Source organism: Hyperolius riggenbachi, chromosome 10 (genome assembly GCF_040937935.1).
Source record: "Hyperolius riggenbachi isolate aHypRig1 chromosome 10, aHypRig1.pri, whole genome shotgun sequence".
Taxonomy (NCBI): domain Eukaryota; kingdom Metazoa; phylum Chordata; class Amphibia; order Anura; family Hyperoliidae; genus Hyperolius; species Hyperolius riggenbachi.
The window spans coordinates 121590998-121613860 of record NC_090655.1 but is presented as its reverse complement, the minus strand read 5'-3'; positions in this window follow the sequence as shown (position 1 = coordinate 121613860).

Here is a 22863-nt window from a genome sequence, read left to right as displayed (position 1 = left end):
CTGGGGCACCTATGCCTGGCTACCTATACTATGCCTGGCTACCTATACTGGGGGGACCTATAGCTGGCTACCTATACTGTGTGCAACTAGACCTGGCTAACCTATACTGCGGGCATGTATACCTGGCTCCGCAGGGGGGGGGGGGGGGGGGGCGGCACAATTTTAACACCCTCGTCCTGGGTGTATTTTAGCCTAGAAACTGCCCTGGGTCACGGTCTATAGTTATAGGCATGTGAGACAGATTACCAGCAGGGCATCCAGGCAATGTGCATTGTTTAAAAGTAAGTAAATATGGCAGCACCCATATCGCTTTCACTTCAGGTTTCCTTTAAATAGGGTTGGCCTCAGGGCCGGCCTTAGGTTTCACAGCGCCCTGAGCGAAACCTAATTTTTGTGCCACCCCTACATCCTCTTCCTGGGGACAGTGGGACAGTTAGCCCCCCCCCCCCATTAAGAATGATAGCACAGCACCGTCAATTTGCACCACACGTTATAGCTGCAGTGCGCCCCTCCCCCCCCAAAAAAATGCCCTCAGACTCAGTATAGGCAGGTAGCCAGGCATAGGTGCCCCGAGTATAGGATTTCATGTGTAGGTGCCCTCAATATAGGTTACCAAGCATAGGTTTCCCCAATATAGGAAGTCAGTTGTAGGTCTCCCCCATAGGTAGCCAGGCGTAGGTGCCTCCAGTATAGGTAGCCAGGCGTAGGTGCCTCCAGTATAGGTAGCCAGGTGTTCGTGCCCTCAGTAAAGGTAGCCGGCTATAGGTGCACCAGTATAGGAAATTAGGTGTAGGTGCTCTTAGTATAGGTGCCCCTTGGAAGCCGGCGCCCTGAGCGACCACTCAGGTCAAAGGCCGGCTATAGTTGGCCTCATTATCTAAGTGGAAAGAAAAGGGACTTCAACTGTATTTCTTGTAAATGACCACTAAATGGCATGTGTGTGCCTAGAAATGTAAGTAGCCTGTGTTAAAGAGAATCGGTACCTAAGAAAAGTTAATAAAATAAACATATCACCCTGTCTGTAGCGCTCTCCTCTCCCACTCTGCGTTAATTTTGCTGCTCCCCGCCGCAATTTTGGCCATAAAATAACACTTTTACAAAGTGTTTTGTAAACAACCAATATGACCGCCAAAACCGGAAGTATGTCGGGCAGAGTGTGCCTGCTTTCAGTCAGTGTGCACGAGATGTATGGGTTGCTGTACAGTATGCCAACACATAAAAAAAAAAAATCTATACACAAGCAGGCTGTATACAGCCTTATGCTGGATACACACGGTGCGTTCGCGCACTCGATTTTCCCGTCGATTCCCGTCGATTCGTTTATTTCCAACATGTCCGATTTGGATTTCGATGGATCGTTAGGTCAATTCGGCATACTTTGCATGCGAATCGACCTAACGATCCATCGAAATCCAAATCGGACATGTTGGAAATAAACGAATCGACGGGAAAATCGAGTGCGCGAACGCACCGTGTGTATCCAGCATTAGTTTTGAACAGCAAGAGATTGAATCTCAAGAGGTCATTAGTTTGTTTACCTTCTTTCTCCCAGCGTCTCTGATGCACTGCAGCATGACAGGCTGTTTCAATCCAGCCTGCAGACTGGAGCCCTCTGCCTGTGTCAGGAATCAATCACCATGCGAAAGCCCAGGCAGCTCCTTCTAAAGCCAGAGGAAGATATCTCACTGGCAATGATTGTAATCACCTCTCTCGCTGGTCAGCAGCCTCGAAGCCAGAGAGAGCAGAGACTGTGTAATGTAACTGAACTCACTGAGCGAGCATAGAGGGGCGTGGAAGGGGGGGGGGGGCTGCCTAACAGATGAACAACACTGAAGAGCCAGCCCCTTCCAGAGACCGGGGCGACAAGTCCGACAGAAGACAGATAAGTTGATTTATTACACTGACTCTGCAACTACAAAGGGCTGCAGTAAGCCAGATCACATTAGATTAGGTTTAGGAACCTGTAGGATAGAAGAAATACGGCGGAACATTTTGATAGAGTCTCTTTAAGTATGTGAGCTGCAAAATGAGGCCAGGGTCTCCCATAGCACGATCTAAGAAACAATAGCTATCCTGAGACACTTTGGTGGTGGGAGAGTTGGGGGAAAGTTGGCAGTTATGGACATTCCTGGCAGGGCAACAGCAGGCAAGTGGATGGCTGGATAAACCTGTAATAATTACAAGAGCTTAATTTCAGTATTTTAAAAGTTCATAAGTAGTTAAAGTGGCTTCTGTGCAGACCTGTGCATGTTCCATAAATTATATCTGTTACAGAACTGCACAGACAACTAGCAGCTGACCACTCTTGCAGCAAGTATTGACAAATGCACACCAAAATCGTGTTAAAATAATGTTTATTGTGATTAGTGTGTATACAGTAAAACTAGTGACCAAGTGAGCACAGACAACACAGCCGAAATGTAACTTACTAAACTAGTGCAATACGACAAAAAAAAGACTAAAATAACAATTTATACAAATATATACATCACTGTGTGCAGTGCATAAACAGGAACAGGGAACATGGATGTTTAAAGGGAACCAGAGAGGATCAATAAAAGATTTTATACATACCTGGGGCTTCCTCCAGCCCCACACACACGGATCGCTCCCACGCTGCCGTCCTCCGCTGCCTGGATCCGCCGATACCGGGTCCCGTCATTACCGCCAGTCGGCCAGTCGGCTGGCGGACGCGGCCAATTCTCCGCATCACAGGGGGCTCCCTCCATACAGTTACGCGTGTGGCTGCCTACTGCGCAGCCGCATGGGTACGTGTATGGAGGGAGCCTCTGTGATGCGGACAATTGGCCGCGTCCTCCGGAAGTGACAGGCCCGGTACCGGCGGATCCAGGAAGCGGAGGATGGTGGCGTGCGAGCGATCCAGGCTTATGGGGCTGAAAGAAGCTCCAGGTATGTATAAAATCTTTTTCTATTTTAACAAAGCATTCCTCTCTGGTTCCCTTTAATCTAAATGAAAGTGTAACAAACTTATCTGGTGTTGTCTCTGGAGGCTGCTCTGACAATGTTGAGAAGCTGCAAGAAGCTTCCTCTTCCTCTTTGTTCAGACGCATCCCCGGCTCCCTTGTAGATGTGAGTCAGCATGTTGTTTCAGTCAGTCTCCCTAGGAGGATGCGCACACTCAGAGCTGCCTTTATAGGTTAAGGAGGCGTGTCTGAAGTGTGTCAGCTGATTCCTGCGGTCAGCTGACACTTGCTGCAGGGATGTTGCTGATTGGTCCGATTTAGCTGGGGGCTTGTTGTGTGATCAATTTCTTCTATACAAGACCAGAGCATTCAGTCACTCGCTGTCCATTATAGCTATCAGTTTGCTGAGCGCTGGACCTTGCCTTGCTATTGTGCCTAAGTCAGCTAGTTTTCAGAGATATATATATGCAGACACTGCCGATATATATGTACTCTAGTTAGATCAAACTTGTATATTATATATTCTCCTGATTGTTTTCCTGTGTATGACCCGGCGTGCCCCTCACTTTGTTTAGTCTCATCCTTCCTGTACTGCAGCCATCTGATACTCGGATTTGACCTCGGCCTGTTTACGACTCTGTCTCTGCCTCAACCTGACCTGTACTACAGACATCTGACACTCGGTTTAGACCTCGGCCTGTTAACGACTCTGATTTTGTCTGACTCCTGGTACCTCTGTTTCTGATATGTGTATGACCTTTGACTATTTATTTATTGTATTTATAAAGCGCCAACATATTATGCAGCGCTGTACGTCGACTATCCCTGACTTCTCTATTTCTCTATATCTGCTAGTATCTAGTGCCCAGGCATTATAGAAAGTCTGTGGACCGCATGTAAATATGCATAAATGTGCATTTTACATTGTGTGTTTTTGAAAATGCACATCTTTCTGCATAGTTTTCAAAAACATATGTAAAACTTCAAAAATGTGTCTCAATGGAGATGCAGAGGAATGTATTTTTACATGCATTTTTGATGCATTTTTTTTTCTAAATATATTGTATTTCACTTCATTGATTAGGAACAGAGAGTCCAGGAGCACCCAAAGGCTCAAGTAATAAGGTGTGCCAAGGTCCTCACCCCTGTACCAAAAGGTCACCAATACTGTAATCCTCCTTTGAAGGATTATACTTCATTGATTGTGGAAATTTATAGAAACCGCAAATGCCGAATGCACAAAAAATACATTGAATGCATTTAAATGTATTAAAAACACAAGCGTGAATTACAAACTCATACAAAAACACAGCAAATTATTACAAATAAACAGTGCAGGAAATTCATGGTTCTCTGCACTGCCTATTGTGCTCCCAGCTTCAAGGTTGCAGTTGTACAAGTCAATATTCATATAAAGCATACCTTTTAATATACAATTAAAAACACAGATAAAGGACAGATGCATAAAACCTCCACAGACTTCAGCCACTCCTGCCCAGAATAGACAGACCTGTTTTTCAGGTGCGGCCTGATGCGTTTTTCACAACCCTGACGGTTGCTTCTTCATAGGCAATTAATACAAATATAATTCTCTGGTATCATTGCCTGGTAACATCCTTTTTAGTAACCTCCAGGACATGCCAAAAACCCACCTTTTTTGTTATGATTAAATAATGTTATGCATAATATATTAAAGAATTATAAGGGTTAAGACGTCTCTCAGATTATGAGGAATTTATTCTATATGTAAAATATATGGGATATTTTTATTGAATGCTCTAGTAAACATTAGAAAAATAAGTACTTGCTTTAAACCATTTTCACCCTAGAAAACAGTTTACATTTTCTATTTTTCTAGCCGAGACATATAATAAAAAATGTTCCCTATTCAAAGAATGTCATACACTTTCACCAATGTTTTTGTAGAGCATTGTCAAATATTTGACACTTAAAAGATTAAGGCTTTATGCATTTTGTATGCAATGCTTCTCAGTATGAAATACTGTATGTACCAAACTGCCAAAATCACTGCAGACATCTAACCTCAAATTTCACAAAGGAAGTCTTACAGAAAGGAACAAATCCTGCTTGCTGGATTTGCAGATGTTACCCTATTTCAGTAAATAATTTGTCCACAGTTTAGCTCAAATATATTTTGTATATTAACAAAGTAGTAGCACCAGATGTTAGCAATAAGGTCCACATTCAATTCCATGCAGATTTAAATTAGATATGAATGGTTCCCTGTCAAATTTGGATCAGTTTTGACCAAAAATCAATAAAAATGTATCAATCGGACAGGTTTTTAACACTGGGTCAATCAGTGGGTGGAGAAGGCATACCGATGAAATTGCTATGGGAGACTTGGGTGCAGGATACAGACGATATACAGCTCACCCTGCTCCTGCACAAGTCCCAGTGGCGTTAATTATTATTCCCCCTCCGGGTCGATGTGGATGGTGGGAAATGATGTCATTCGGCCGCTAGATACTGCTGGCGGCTGAATTTAAAAGTAACTTCAGCTCTGTCTTCTGACAGCGCCAAAGTTACTCACTCTGCACCACTATAGCAGTAATTCCTTTAACAGTCCATGGTGGTGCTAGCTACGCCCAAATCTCCTGCGCTGTATTCAACATGTTCAGGGGGGGCAGGTTTCAGCAGAAAATCGACAGTCTATTTGATTAATTTACAATACATTCCCCACTGAAATCTAATGAACATCAATGTGCTTTGTGTGGTAGGAATCAATTCCTTTATGAATCGATTCCTTTTAGAGAGGAGTTTATCATTTTGGAACACAGGGTGTAAATCGATACGAGTTTGGCCAGCTTTTCTCTCTTTCTGAACCTGAAACTGGTGCCTTCACAAAAGTGATTGATTATCCAAAATTGTAGGACAATGACCCCAGACATGCAGCCAAAATCATAAAGAATTTTATTTAGTAAACATAAAAACAAGAAGTCCTAGAAGAGAAGGTATGGCTACCATGGAGCCCTGACCTCAACATCAATACTTTGTGTGGGATAATCTGAAGAGACATACGTATATCCTCGAATATAAGTTGACCTCGTGTATAAGTCGACTCCAATATTTGACCCTTCTAAGCAGGATTTTTTTATTGACTCAATTTTAAGTCCACACAGCAAAGTAAATGGCTGCACTTGAGGACCAGGAAGAATTAACAGCTGCACTTGGGGCCCAGGAGGGGTCAATGACTTTACTGCATAAAGTATTGCAGCCATTAACCTCTCCTGTCCCTTAGATGCAGCCAATAAGTCCTAAAGGCCCCCAAGTGCAGCAATTATTTACTCCCCTTCCTGCAGTCCAATATCTTTCCCCCTAACTTTTTTTTTAATTTTAATTTATGTGGCCAGAACTTTCAGACCTGTGTTTTCTTGGCATTTCCTTTATCAAGAAAGTATCAGTTACCACAGTGTATATTGCTGTAAATGAGAAAGTCACTATAGTACACACATTACTCAGTTTTGCTCTTGACCTGTGTAGAAGTCGACCCATATACTTTTATTTAGTGAGTCAGACCTAAATTTCTTACAACTTCTGTTGACTTATACTTGAGTATAAACAATTAAGGCAGCCTAACTTTACAGAAGAACTATGCTTAGTACTTTTATCTACTGTAGATTATAGGTTCACAAACTGCGGTCTGTGGACTGGATACTTCCGACAGAACCTTTTTTTACTGGCCCACAACTTATTTTTATATAATCAATAAATGTTGCCTGCAGGACAAACAGCTATGGCACTTAACAATCCTCCCCTCCCCACAGTCCAAAACAGACTGCATCATAAGGGACCTCTGTCATCCCCCCAGGTAGCATGTGAGTAGGGGTACATTAGTAACCCTTAACAATTCCTGCAAAGAGTTCAAACTGAAAAAATTCCACTCCTTCTTAAGGTGGCCACACACCATACCATTTTTGTTCTGTTCAATTTAAGAATTGCAATCAATTTTTCTGACTGATTGTAACATTTAAAAAGTATGACCAATGTACCACGCCCGTATGTTCTGTTTTTTCCCAATTATGATAAAAATGATTGGAAACTCTGACAAAATTGCTACGGTGTGTATATTAATAAATTGACAATCTAACACACACCATACAATCTTTAGAAAGATTGAAGACAAATATCTGGCATTCCGGATCGATAAAAAACGAAGAAAACGGGAAATCCGATTGGATTTTTCAGTCCAATGAATAAAAAGCTTTCGAGAGATCTAATCGTTTTTATCTAAATTGCTGTAAAATCAGATCATTTTATTGTATCGTGTGTGGCCACCTTTAGAATAACTTTCTCATGCCAATATCTTCAGACTCTCTGTTGGGGATCTTAAGCGCTGATATAAAAACACACTGATACATCCATTATGCTTCTCATATTCTATTTCATATAATGACACCACTTTTTGTAATAACAAGCTGTTCTTGTGAAAAAATACATTTTGCTTGAATAAACTTCCTGTTTATGCTAGTCTACATATTAGCATCATTTTTTTTTTGTCAAGCCTGATGTCTTAGTATTGTGATGGGAAATAATTAAGGTGTTGCCTATGTGTAATAAATAAGAATGCAAATCCACCCTTTTAGCTTGTTTTGTCATCTGAATGTAACAAGTTGTCAGGTCTGTAGATCGGGGCATGTTAATTATAATCAGCATTATCCGTCTATCACGTCTGACTGACTCATATTGTGATTCTGTTCATTAGATCTAAAGCTGAAGATGCATATCTTACCTCCTGTATTTTAATGATGACTTCATAGTAAGTGCCTCTCATGACATATTGGTATATTAACCAGATGAGGATTTAATCATTGTGACCAAGTAAAATGGAAAAAACATGGTAGGTAATGTTCATAGAAGCTTGTAAAGAAATGAAAAGCAAACATAGAAGACTTTGAAATAAGAGATACACATTCTGGGAAGTGTATAAAGCAGGATTGTCAGCCATAAAATCAAATTCCATTTACCCACTGCTTTGTGTTTATCATGCAGTCTACAACCTGTGACAATGACCCTGCATTGCAAGCATTCCAATACAGTGAGAATTGTTTCTGCTGTAATAAATCTGATCTCAGTCAGCCTGGCTCAATTTGACACATTACCGAGGAGAGGGAAGCTTATTATCTCCCCTCCCACATTCCTGCTCCTCACTGAGTAGATTAGGACAGTTCAGTGTAAAGCTGCTGAAAAATGATCTATGCTGTGCTCACATGTGTTTACAAAGGAAGCTAGATATGGCCATGCTATTTCTAGGAGTAAAAAGGGAGAAAATTACATCAGGGTTGGCTTCAGTCAGTGGCCGCGCCACGCTGGGGCTTACCCAGACTTCAGCCCCAGCTGGCGACTTATCAGCCCCCTAAAGCCCCCCGCCGCGGCCACCGCAAGTTCGTTCACACAAAGAGGAGGAGGACTGTCTGTCTACACTGAGCCTGTGGGAGGAGGGCCTGGTGCTCACTGTCACTCTGTCAGTATGACCACCAGTCAGTTACCGCCCCGGCCGGGTCATATACATGCTGGCTCTGGCTGGCAGCCATGCAGAGCGGCCCGCAAGGGTACGTTGTTGGTGGCGTATAAATTTGTGTCACGCTCCCCTCGCCTGACCCGCCCGCCCAGGCAGCTCCAGCAAGTTCCTGCCAACGGCCGAAGAGGCGAAGACAGACTGTGTCACTTAGACAGTGACTAGCCAGCCAGCCCGGCAGCACTCACACCCACCCAGGCACCCACGGCCACGGACAGCACAGGAAACGTTCGGACGCCAGCAGCAGCAGCCAGCAGGAGGAACTCAGAGGGAAGACTTAATGCAGCTCAAGGTGGGTGGATGTCCAGCCAGCCAACTGCCAATTTTTTTTTTTTTGCACCAGCCAGGCCTGAGCTACCCTGAGCTGAGCCCAACCTGGCACCACCACCAACCAGGCCTGGGGGGCCCCAGCCCACCACCACCAACCAGGCCTGAGGCCTTTCCACCACCAGCCAGGCCTGAGATGCCCTGGGGCCCCCAGCCCACTACCACTAGCCAGGCCTGAGCTTCCCTGGGGCCTCCAGCCCACCAGCCAGGCCTGAGCTGCCCTGGGGCCCCCAGCCCACCACCACCAGCCAGGCCTGAGCCTGCGGCCTTCCGCCCAGCCCACCACCAGCAAGGCCTGAGGTGCCCTGGGGCCCCCAGCCCACCACCACCAGCCTGACTACATATACTGGGGACAGCTTTACGCCTGGCTACATATACTGGGGACAGCTATATGCCTGACTACATATACTGGGGACAGCTATATGCCTTGCTACCTATACTGGGGACACTGGCTGTCTGTCTAGGTGTGCATTGACTGGTGAAACGCTGTCTCTCATTACACGCATTTACTGGTGAAAGGCTGTCTGTCATTACATGCATTTACTGGGGAAACGCTGTCTGTCATTATGTGCATTTACTGGTGAAAAGCTGTCTCTTATGTGCATTTACTGGTGAAAGGCTGTCTATTACGTGCATTTACTGGTGAAAAGCTGTCTCTTATGTGCATTTACAGGTAAAACGCTGTCTCTCATTACGCGCATTTACTGGTGAAAGGCTGTCTCTCATTACATGCATTTACTGGGGAAACACTGTCTTTCATTATGTGCATTTACTGGTGAAAGGCTGTCTGTCATTATGTGCATTTACTGGTGAAACGCTGTCTCTCTTTATGTGCATTTACTGGTGAAAAGCTGTCTCTTATGTGCATTTACTGGTGAAAAGCTGTCTCTTATGTGCATTTTACTAGTGAAATGCTGTCTCTCATTACGTGCATTTACTGGTGAAAGACTGTCTGTCATTACGTGCATTTACTGGTGAAAAGCTGTCTCTTGCGCATTTACTGGTGAAAGGCTGTCTCTCATTACATGCAATTACTGGGGAAACGCTGTCTGTCATTATATGCATTAACTGGGGAAACGCTGTCTGTCATTATGTGCATCTACCTAATTTTTTTTATGTAACTACATTAGCTGGTACAACTACATTACAGTTAGCCCCGCCCCACATGATGTTATAACCATGCCCATTGTTGCGGCGCTCTGCTCCCCGTGAGCCCCACCTGCCAACCCTTGTGCCCCCTTTGAGCCCCCCCCCCCCCCCCCAAAAAAAAAAATCTGAAGCTGGAGCCACCACTGGTCAGAGGCAGGAATGATGGAAAATGCCTGAAACAGTATTCTCTTTATTCACTATATAAAAATAATTGAAATCAAAATGTGGACAGTACAATACATATGTTACCTAAGTAGAACAAGTATTTATCTACTAATACATGTGCTTCTTTTCTGGGATAGTATGGCTATCCCTGCTGCTTTAAAGTTTGTTTATTGAAGCAGCCAAACAACAATAATGATTGGTTACTGATCTGGTCACATGACCATAGCTGTTCTGCTTTCATTTAAATCATGGCATATAGAAGAAGGCATTATGTGTACAGTCTATTGGGTTCGGGTGCAATTTACTCATAAAAAATGCATAGCAATGTTCAATTATAAGTCAGTTTTCTGTCCTTTTTCACAGCCTATTCACTATAGTGAATGGTGATGTGCAAAAAACTGACACAAAATATTGTCAGCATTGTGTTGTCAAAAATTGATTCCTAGATCATACAGTATGTAGTGAGAATGGTAGTAATGCATTGCAACTGAAACATTTTCACTGGGGAAAACGCTAGTGGTAGGACCATGGGTTTAAACATGGCTTAAACATGCTTTGCAAATATGTGACAAATGCCTGCGCTTGTTAAAGAGGAACTCCATTGAAAATAATATAATGAAAAAAAGTGCATAATTTTTACAATAATTATTTATCAGTGATTTAGTCAATGTTTGCCCATTGTAAAATCTTTCCTCTCCCTGATTTACATTCTGACATTTATCACATGGAGACATTTTTACTGCTGGCAGGTGATCTCTGTGGAAAGAGATGATGCATTTTTGGCAGTTGGAAACAGCTGTTTTCCCATAATGCAGTGAGGCTCACAGACAGGAAACTGTCAGGACAATGGCCCTGACATCACACTGTAGGAGGGGTTTCACCACAATATCAGCCATTCAGAACCCCCCAATGATCCGATTGAGAAAAGAAAAAGATTTCTCATGGGAAAGGGGATATCAGCTACTGATTGGGATGAAGTTCAATCCTTGGTTACAGTTTCTCTTTAATGACTTGAAACAGGGCTTGTTGCAGCCAGCTGAGGGCCCCTGGAGTGCCTCTGTGTGTGGTTTGGTTGAATAATTTGTCTTATTGGGGTGTGGCCCTTAGTCTGATTTATAAGCATGTCTTGGAATTAGCATTGTTTGTAGTGTGTACGACCACAAAGTTCCAATCTGATAGATTTGTTTGAAAATGGCACGCAAACAGCGGGTCATTTTCCTTCTATACACTTTTCCTTCTACACAATGCAGGACATGCAAAGCTGGGATAGAGTCCATCCGAAGGCCGCCAGCAACACAAAAAGTAGATGAGCACTGTATGTAAGCGATAATATGATTCACCTGAGTTTGCTCACAGGACCAGAGGCTAAATCTTGTGGGGTACAGTTAATAAGGGAGCAGGGGGAGAATCAGCAATACTCGACATGTCCCTGTTTTCCCTGTGTCAAACATTGCAGTTGTTCACTCAGTTAAAGTGGTCTGAAACTGACATAACATTAAGGCTACTTTCACAGTAGGACGTTGCGTTTTGATGCGACGTTAAAGTCGCAACGCAAACTAACACCGCAACGTCCCAAAAATGTCACAACGCAACTCCATGCCCTGTTATCGTCACATACAGTAGGCATACAGGCAATGAAAAGTATGCTTCCAGGTCATTACTAAGCATGTGCAAACAGTCCACCGCAGTTAATAACGTGTATAACGAACTGCATGCAGCACTTTCTAATAATGCTACACGTTACACACAAACGCAACGTGTGCACTGTGAATGTTGCACAGACTTAGTATTGCTGTGCGTTAGTCCACATGAAAACTTTTTCTAACGTGCGACTTTAACGTCGCTCTGTGAAAGAGGCCTCAATAAAAATGTGTTTTCCTACTTTTTATTACCCATACAGTTATCATATTTGCTTTTGTGCACAAGTAATATTGTCTGTCTACAAACTACAAGATTCCAAAGTGTAGTTTTTCATGCCCTGAAAGCTTGCATCGCATTCTATTATTTTTCTATTATAACAGTTTTTTATTATATATTAAAATCTTCTAATGAGCTATTCTGAACACTGTGTGTGCCTGAAGCAGACAGTTTCTCAGAGAGTGATTGTTTACATTCCAGTGTTGATACATTTGTGTTTAACAAGTAAAAAAGATAATGTTATCTCCCGTTTGGATGCAGAATTGAAGCTGAATAGCAGGAGTAAGTGCTTTGTTTAACCATTTCAATGATGTTCTGCTAGAATTTTTTTCTGGGATAGTAGCTTTCAAGCTGTGAGGAATCTTTTAGAACAAAGTAGAAATGCTGGCTTTCAGACCACTTTAAACTAAACTGCTGTGTGAGACGCTCAAGAGGTTGAGTGAATGCATACTGAGAATAAAACTACTAAGCAGTGACTATTAGTTTCACATACCCACAGTCACGTGGGCTAACCCCATAAAATCAATCTTATTTAGAGGTCCCCATGATAGCAGTGGCTGCATACACAAACCACACAAATAAAGAATGTATCCAAAATGGGACACATATCTAGTGGGATAAAAATTTTGAGAGTGGACTTGAGGTCACAAACAGGGCCAGAGGCTCCTGGCCTTCTGGGATGCAGGCAACCATTGGGTGGGGGAGCACACTAGCAGAACCCTCCTGTGTTACCGCACTCATAGTCTACTCAGTCAAGCTAATGACTACCATGTGAGGAGCTGAAATGGCTAGGCAAAAACTCTGAAGTCCTTTATGACTACCAAATAAAAAGTTTCTATAAAAACATCTTAGGGCTTGTTCACATTATAAATATTATACATTATATTATTTTTAAGTTCTGGCAATTTAAAAAATCGCCTTAAAAGCGCTTGTGCAAAGTTATCTTATGTGAGTGTTCTCAGATAAGCCATGAGCTTTCTATGAATAAATACATTGTATTGTATCTATTCATTTCCGGGGCAAAGAGTTCACTTTCTGACTGAAGTCGGGAAGTGAAAAAACTACTACACAAAAGCGCTTTTCTAAGCGAAAATCGCTCTCAAAGCACTTAGAAAAGTGCTTTCAAAATCGCTCAATAAATTGCTCACCACTTGCGATAGCACTGGCGATTTATAATATGTACAAGGCCTACATGTGGCACTGGCCTAGTAAGAAATAATTTGTTTATTTTGGATGCATTGCATGTTATTTATTTTGTGTCAAATTTGTGTCAAAATAGCAGAATTGACTTTTTTTCATTGTTTATATCATCTGTGATTAAGATTTTTTTTTTCAGTAGCAGTAGAATATTGTACCAAGTTAGCCATCAGTGAAAGCAAGAAGTTTTGAATCAGGATGATACCATTTATTGGCTAACTTAAAAGTATATATAAAAGAATAAGCTTTCGACCTTTGGGCCTTCGTCTGACGAAGGCCCAAGGGCTGAAAGCTTACTTACTAGTAAAGAGAGTATAGACGTACTTACTTACTATTAAAGAGAGTATAGACTTTATTCCACTACCTGTTTTGCTGTTAGAAACCACTTACGGTATATTTCACTAAAACTAATGAGTGAAGCACGGAGTGAGAGTTTATATAAATGCAAAAAAGACTAAAAAAAAGTAACAGTAAAATCAATACTGGCTTGGATACATACCATCAAAAAAAAAACCATACATAGTAAATACCGTACCTTTATTAACCACTTCGCATTCAGTCGTTTTCACTTTATGCATCCGAGCAATTTTCCTACAACTTTATCACTACTTATCACAATGAACTGATCTATATCTTGTTTTTTCCGCCACCAATTAGGCTTTCTTTGGGGGGTACATTTTGCTAAGAGTCACTTTACTGTAAATGCATTTTAACAGGAAGAATGAGAAAAAAACAGAAAAAAATGCATTATTTCTCAGTTTTCGGCCATTATAGTTTTAAAATAATACATGCCTCTATAATTAAAACTCACATATTGTATTTGTCTATTTGTCCTGGTTATTACACCATTTAAATTATGTCCCTATCACAATGTATGGCGACAATATTTTATTTGGAAATAAAAGTGCATTTTTTCCATTTTGCATCCATCCCTATTTACAAGCTTATAATTTAAAAAAAAAAAATAGAAATATTTCATCTTTACATTGATATTTAAAAAGTTTAGACCCTTAGGTAAATATTTACGTGTTTTTTTTTATTGTAATTTTTTTTGGTTTTTTTTATTAAACATTTCATGTGGGTATTTTTTGGAGGGTGGGATGTAAATTGTCATTTTTAAATGTAAATATATGATTATTTTTATATTTTTTTACATTTTGGTGTAGTTTTACTTTTTGACCACAAGATGGCAGCCATGAGTTTGTTTACATGACGTCACTCTAAGCTTAACATACGCTTAGAGAGACGCATGGGGAACGCTAGAGCCAGAAAAAGCAAAGCTTCCGAGAGAAGCTGTCGCTTTTTCTGCGGGGGAGAGGAATCAGTGATCGGGCACCATAGCCTGATTCACTGATTGCCTGGCTAACGAACCGCGGGCCGGGAGCGCGCGGAAGCGCACATGGCCTCCTGGATGTAACATTTACGTCCAGGAAGGTTAATTGGTTAAATCACTGAAAATTAACTGAATGAAAAGAATTGAATATTTCCATAATAGTCCTAAACCTTTCAGTTTAACTTCAGTTAAATCCTCAATGTGACTCCTTTATACCATGTTGCCTAATCAGCATATATGTGGGAAAGTATTTAATGGTGTAGCGAAAACTTATAAGTACAGCTTATATCTTTAGCAGTTCAGTTCCACCCATTTAAATTGTAATGGCACAGCATTAGCAAGTTCAGCACAGGAGTAAATATTACTTTAAGCAAAGCAATAGCACAAGCTGAAAAGAATAAGCAACCAAAATCAAGGCTACTTAGAAAAGAAGCATATATCCTTTTAACAATTCAGGTTCTAACAGTCACAATCATTGTAGCACATCATCAGCAGATTTAGGTATTAATATCCCTTAAAGTAGAGCCATTGCATAAGTTGCATAAGAGCATATACAGCCATGTGCATGCATAAACAGCCGTTAAAGGGGAACTTCAGCCTAAACAAACATACTGTCATTAAGTTACATTAGTTATGTTAATTAGAATAGATAGGTAATATAATTTTTTACCCACCTTGTTTTAAAAGAACAGTCAAATGTTTGTGATTCACGGGGGCTGCCATCTTTGTCATGGGGGCAGCCATCTTTTTGGTTGAAAGGAGGTGACAAGGAGCAGGAGACACAGTTCCAACTGTCCTGTGTCCTGATAACCCCTCCCAGCTGCACATGCTAGGCTTCAAATGTCAAATTCAAAATGTAAAAAAAAAAATTTGCACCAAAACAGCAGAACGAGAGCAACAACATCAGAAATCCCATCATGCTTTGCACAGCATCAGGGGAAAAAAGCCCGGGCAGTTTTCTTCTGTGCAGCTAAAAATGAGGCTTGGATAAGAGAAACAACGTTCTGATGCTGTGATACTGTTAAAGAAACACCAGGCCTTTTCAGTGCTGCTGAGTCGATTTTTAGTCCGGAGGTTCACTTTAAGAACATTATCACCCAGATTCCACTGTATTTTTGCAAGCATTCGGAAATATAAATTATTGTGCTTCGATTAATACATAGATGAATTAAGAAATCAATAAATTCAAATGTCACTATATATGATCATATTTGTCCCAAAGAAGACCATTATATTTGATCGCATTCTCTATTTGATCAGAAAATGACTATATTTTCATATTTGTTGGTTATAATGTGTGTTTTTAGATATCATTTGGTCTTCACTAAGACAAGAACAGTTATGCTAATAAGGTGTCAACAAAAAATTTGGTTTTACATTTTTGGGTATAGAAATTGATTGTATAGAAATATGTAAACTTTTAATCATCTATTAGCCATGGTTAAAACTTTTTTTTATAGATTTGAATAGTGTATGGGTGATTGGTTTGACTTGTTAAACAAAACTATTACTGTAATTTTTCTGCATCCCATACATGCTTCAACCCATTTGTATGGCATTGACGTTTTGTGATTCGGTTCTACAATGTGTTCAATGTATATAAGAAAATCATGTTCTGCTTTTATTATGCAAGGTGAATACTGGTCAATTTTTTTTTAATGATTGCATATGGGGGGGTTGATTTTATACCTAGTTTATGTATTAGTTTATATGCATTCCAACCAAAGTTTAAAAACGGACCATAGAAAGTACCTATCTACATCAGTCCCTTTAAAATTCCGTTCCACAAGTTTAATTACACTAAAATAATTTATGGACATTTTATCAGGAAAATGTCTGAACATTGTTTTCCTTGTTGTAACATTTTCACATCTGCTAATTTGATTTAAATTGCATCAAGGAGAGCGAAAACAATAACTCCACTAGCAATCCATCAGTTTCCCTGTACCATTGCTTAACACTAACCATACATTCCATTTCAATATTACAGTGTGGCACAACTAATCTTGGAAGAGGGGATGTGCAACAATTGTGCTAGTCCCTTACCAAATCATGCCATGTCACTAAGGCCTCGTTCACATTACAAACGCGGACGGGCACGCGCATGGAACGCAACGCGTACGAACGCACGCCATCCGCGTTTGTATGCGTTGCGTGGCTGATCCCATCACTGAAAAGTGAATGGGACAGCCACGCGTTTTGGCAAAAAATGCGTGCAGCATGCGTTCCCAGACCGCACAGGTCCGGAACGCATGCAGTGTGAACATCAGATAGTGCACTCTATGCACTGTCTGATGTCGTGCATGTCGGCCACCTGCACGCGTTTCCAAAACGCGACTGGAAACGCGTGCAGTGTGAACGGGGCCTAACTGGTTAGATTCTTTCCACACAAGTTCTCTTTCATACATTCAGCTTTGCTGGCAAGAGCCACCATATTTACCATTTACCATACAGAGATCATAGTAGTGTTGCCCACTCCCTGTGATGTTGTGTCCCTTTCAGATTGATGGACAGTAGTACACATTAGCCTTTCATACAGATGCCATATCATATAGTTAAAATATATTTACAAAATGCATACAAGTTTCATAACATACATAAAAAGTAAATTGCTTTTATGTTAATTATACATTTTAAAAGGTTATCATGAATTGTATCTATTGAATGTTTATGGTGATTAGATTGTGCTGTTTACAATGTGTGATTACAGCCCATCACACATTGCCTGTTTTTGTTTTTTTGACAGCACTAATCAGAACTACATCCATGGCTCATTTTAGCAGGACAATTCAAATAAAGCCCCAGTGGGTCATTTTTATGTTTTATATTACTGCCTGATTTTCTATGAATTTCCATATTCTTGTGATCATTTCAGAGAGACATTATAATATTTATAAGCTTTATTAGCATGTTATGTCCAACAGGAAGGGGTATCAATGGTAGAAGTAGGGTGTATGTTATGTCTTTTGTGTCAGCCAGCAAAATTGTGATGCTAAGCTGGGATACTGGGACATGAGCAAAATGTGTTTTTCTTTCCTTGTTCAGGTTATCTGTAATATGAAAGAGAACAGAGGCGCCAAAAGGATAAAAACAATATTTAAAAGTTTTAAAATTATTGCCTAGGAGGCAGTGGTGGACTCACCTCCCACAAGCAGACACAACTGTGTATTCACAAAAAGGGACATTTATTGGTATACTCCAAAAAAGATCGCAACGCGTTTCGCAGGTCAAACCCGCTTCATCAGGCAATTATAGGAAGGAGCACACAACTGGGGGTAAGAGGCAACACATTTGTACAATTTCTGAACATACTGCATATAACTAAACATCAAAATTTGTGTGAGGGAATTCACTGGTGTAATTTAAGTTAACGGGAAAAAAGGCGGGGGGGGGGGGGGGGGTTTGTTTTTGCGGAGGGGGGAAAGGGGAGTGATAATGAAGATTGGAGATTGGAAAATGGGAGGGGGGGGGGGAGGAAGGAAACAAGAGGGCCACATAATAAGAGAAAAAAATCAAAACAATGCGTTTACATTGATAGACCATACTCTATGGTTTAATTTGCCAGTCGGAACCTTTACATTTTACTTTTTAATTGTATTATCAATTTTACTCGATTTTACATATACATGCGTTTACATTGATAGATGATACTGTTGCAATGCAGATTAAATTGGATGACAATAATTGCATATAATCGTACAGCTACATGATGTATATAGTCAGAGGAAGTAACCCGAAATGTATTAATGCTTACTAGTGGTTCTCTCGGTTTGTTTTGATTTTTTTCTCTTATTATGATTAATAGTTCCGCATCCCAACGCGCCCATATATACGCAATATCCCATTCCATCGCACGCTTGGCGTCATGCTAGTGCGCAGGCGCCCTGGCCATATATACGCAATAGCCTATTCCACGTACGCATGGCGTCACATTGGTACGCATGCGCCCTGACCTATTACAGGCAGCTTGCGTCCAAGTGTACGCATGCGCGCATCGCACATAGACAACACGTAATCCCCAGCCGTCAATACGCGTCAAGATACGCATGTACGCATGCGCAATGACGCAATTACGCGCGGCGGGAAACTAAGCGCCCGCCCCACGTTTCAATTAGCGAAGGGGAGTGGCTCACCGCTATATAAACAGCAGTTCAGTAACACTTGGCCACTGAGGCGCCAGGTGCTGTCTGGACATACTGCTGGTAAGTGAATCCTTTTTGATGCTGTTTTCTTTTTGTTTTTTCTATATTTTACTCTGCACATCTTCCTTAAACACCCAATGCACTAACTCTATCCCTGAATCCCGTTGCATTATTTTATATAGGTGAACCGCTCCTAATACACATATATGTGTGTATATATATGAATCATGATACTGTTTACTGTGTTTACTGATACTGTGTGTTGGGATAGGGTCTCGCCACATGCTTGAGATCAATGTTTTACTTTATTTATGAATATTAATGTTACATTTTTTTATTATCTTATTATATTTTTTATTTATATTTAATGCTAAAAATTACCATTATTTCTCTTCCCCCTAAAACAAACTCTCCCCCCTCCCTCCCTTTTCCCCCCCCTCCCTCTTGTTTCCTTCCTCCCCCCCCCCTCCCATTTTCCAATCTCCAATCTTCATTATCACTCCCCTTTCCCTCCGCCCCCCCAAGCCCTCCGCAAAAACAACCCCCCCTCTCTTTCCCCCCCCCCTTTTTTCCCGTTAACTTAAATTACACCAGTGAATTCCCTCACACAAATTTTGATGTTTAGTTATATGCAGTATGTTCAGAAATTGTACAAATGTGTTGCCTCTTACCCCCAGTTGTGTGCTCCTTCCTATAATTGCCTGATGAAGCGGGTTTGACCTGCGAAACGCGTTGCGATCTTTTTTGGAGCATACCAATAAATGTCCCTTTTTGTGAATACACAGTTGTTGTGTCTGCTTGTGGGAGGTGAGTCCACCACTGCCTCCTAGGCAATAATTTTAAAACTTTTAAATATTGTTTTTATCCTTTTGGCGCCTCTGTTCTCTTTCATAATACTGATTGTATCCACCTTGGGTGGAGGGGGATACCCCTTCTTGTTTTTCAAGCCTACAGAGAGCGACTTCTTAATCCTGAGTGGGGACAGGCTAATCTCCTCACCTGCCTATACAGTGGTTGCCTGGAGGTAACCCTGGTTTGTGAGTATACAATTCATACTCTTTCTAATTATCCAATTAACTTGACATACTACACCATATCGGGCTCTCGGTTCTTCTCTTTTTTCCAGGTTATCTGTAATGATTGGTATTTGTGTTACTAAAATTGTAGATGCAATGCTTGTTATGTATTTTGTGTCAGCCAGCAAAATTGTGTTTTTTTCATTGTTCATAGGATCTGTGATGATTGGCACTTTTGTTGTTACTGAAATTTTGGTTTGTTATAAACTGTTAAAAAAAAACAACAACCCAAAACCCTTCTAGTAAAGACACTAATTGGGTAGAAGAGGTGCCCTGGTGTATAATAAAAGCATTTAAGAACAGTTTAAAAGCATTTAAGAACAGTTTAAAATCGACAAAAGATTGAGGTACCTTACCTCAGAGACGAAAAATCTATGAGTAAACAAAATGTTTTATTAGTGGTAGCACAGGCAACACGTTTCACGGGTCTGAGCCTTTTTACTCAGGCCAATACCAGTGCCAAACTAAGCAAAAGGTTTAGCAAAAGGAGTTTCCCTATGCTAAACCTTTTGCTTAGTTTGGCACTGATATTGGCCTGAGGAAGCGAGCTCAGACCCGTGAAACACGCTGCCTGTGCTACCACTAATTAAACCTTTTGTTTACACAAAAATTTTTCGTCTCTGAGGTAAGCTACCTCAATCTTTTGTCGATTTTAAATTGTTCTTAAATGCTTTTATTATACACCAGGGCGCCTCTTCTACCTAATTAGTGCATTTCATACCCCCATACACCACCCGTTTGAGGGGTGGAGACAGAGTACCCGTGGTTTCACCGCAGTGGAGATCTGTTTCCCTTCTTTTCTCAAAGCGAACGACCGCATCCAGGTCCCCGGCGACCTCCTCGAGTTGAGTCGGGTTCATTGTCTCCACCTGCTTTCTGTGGTTGGTTGCCGTTCTGCAACCCACCTTTGTGAGTAGTTGCTTACTTTACATTTACTATTTTACTTTGACATACTGCACCATTGGGCTCCCTTTTTGTCTCCTGTGCCTTTTTCTAGATGGTGCCCCAACACCCACACCCCACCAGTTCTAGTAAAGAGAATAACAACTTTATTCCACTACCTGTTTTGCAGTTAGAAACCACTTATATTTCTGTAAAACTAATGAATGAAGTACTGACTGAGAGTTTATATACAGCCCAAAAAAATTGCCCCCCAAAATTTTAACAATGAAATCAACGCCACAAAGGTTAATATGTGATCTCACTGTAAACTTCAATAGACTCAATAGTAATTGGCTGAGATACACACAATCAAAAATATAACAAAAAGTAAGTACCTTTATTAAATGACAGAAAATTAACTGAATTAAAAGACTTAAACATTTCCATAAGAGTGCTAAACCTTTCAGTCGAACAACAGTTATATCCTCAATGGGACTCCTATCTAGTGTTGGGCGAACAGTGTTCGCCACTGTTCGGGTTCTGCAGAACATCACCCTGTTCGGGTGATGTTCGAGTTCGGCCGAACACCTGACGGTGCTCGGCCAAACCGTTCGGCCATATGGCCGAACTAAGAGCGCATGGCCGAACGTTCCCCGAACGTTCGGCTAGCGCTGTGATTGGCCGAACGGGTCACGTGGTTCGGACCCGAACGCGCTCTGATTGGCCGAACGGTCACGTGGTTCGGGTAAATAAATACCCGAACCACGTCATATCTCCGCCATTTGTCTGTGGGTTTAGCTTTGGGTAGGCAGGCAGGGTAGTTCGCGCTCCAGCCACGCTAGCCAGGGTCCCCCCTGTCATTGTGTCACTGCTGGGAACAGTAGTACACCGCTTGCTCAGCCACACTATATAGCATTCTGTTTACTGCCACTCTGTGTACCTCGCTCAGCCACACTATATAGCATTCTGTTTACTGCCACTCTGTGTCTGCTGGGAATAGTAGTACACCGCTTGCTCAGCCACACTATATAGCATTCTGTTTACTGCCACTCTGTGTACCTCGCTCAGCCACACTATATAGCATTCTGTTTACTGCCACTCTGTGTCTGCTGGGAATAGTGGTACACCGCTCGCTCAGCCACACTATATAGCATTCTGTTCACTGTTCTGTGTCTGCTTGGAATAGTGGTACACCGCTCGCTCAGCCACACTATATAGCATTCTGTTTACTGTTCTGTGTCTGCTGGGAATAGTGGTACACCGCTCGCTCAGCCACACTATATAGCATTCTGTTTACTGTTCTGTGTCTGCTGGGAATAGTGGTACACCGCTCGCTCAGCCACACTATATAGCATTCTGTGCACTGTTCTGTGTCTGCTGGGAATAGTGGTACACCGCTCGCTCAGCCACACTATATAGCATTCTGTTCACTGTTCTGTGTCTGCTGGGAATAGTGGTACACCGCTCGCTCAGCCACACTATATAGCATTCTGTTTACTGTTCTGTGTCTGCTGGGAATAGTGGTACACCGCTCGCTCATCCACACTATATAGCATTCTGTTCACTGTTCTGTGTCTGCTGGGAATAGTGGTACACCGCCCGCTCAGCCACACTATATAGCATTCTGTTCACTGTTCTGTGTCTGCTGGGAATAGTGGTACACCGCTCGCTCAGCCACACTATATAGCATTCTGTTCACTGTTCTGTGTCTGCTGGGAACAGTAGTACACCGCTCGCTCAGCCAGAGTATATAGCATTGTGTTTACTGCCACTCTGTGTACACCGCTCAGCCAGACTATATACCATTGTTTACTGACACTCTGTGTACACCGCTCAGCCAGACTATATACCATTGTTTACTGACACTCTGTGTACACCGCTCAGCCAGACTATATACCATTGTTTACTGCCACTCTGATTCTGCTGGGAACAGTAGTACACCGCTCGCTCAGCCAGACTATATAGCATTGTGTTTACTGCCACTCTGTGTACACCGCTCAGCCAGACTATATACCATTGTTTACTGACACTCTGTGTACACCGCTCAGCCAGACTATATACCATTGTTTACTGAAACTCTGTGTACACCGCTCAGCCAGACTATATACCATTGTTTACTGCCACTCTGATTCTGCTGGGAACAGTAGTACACCGCTCGCTCAGCCAGACTATATACCATTGTTTACTGACACTATATAGCAGACTATATAGC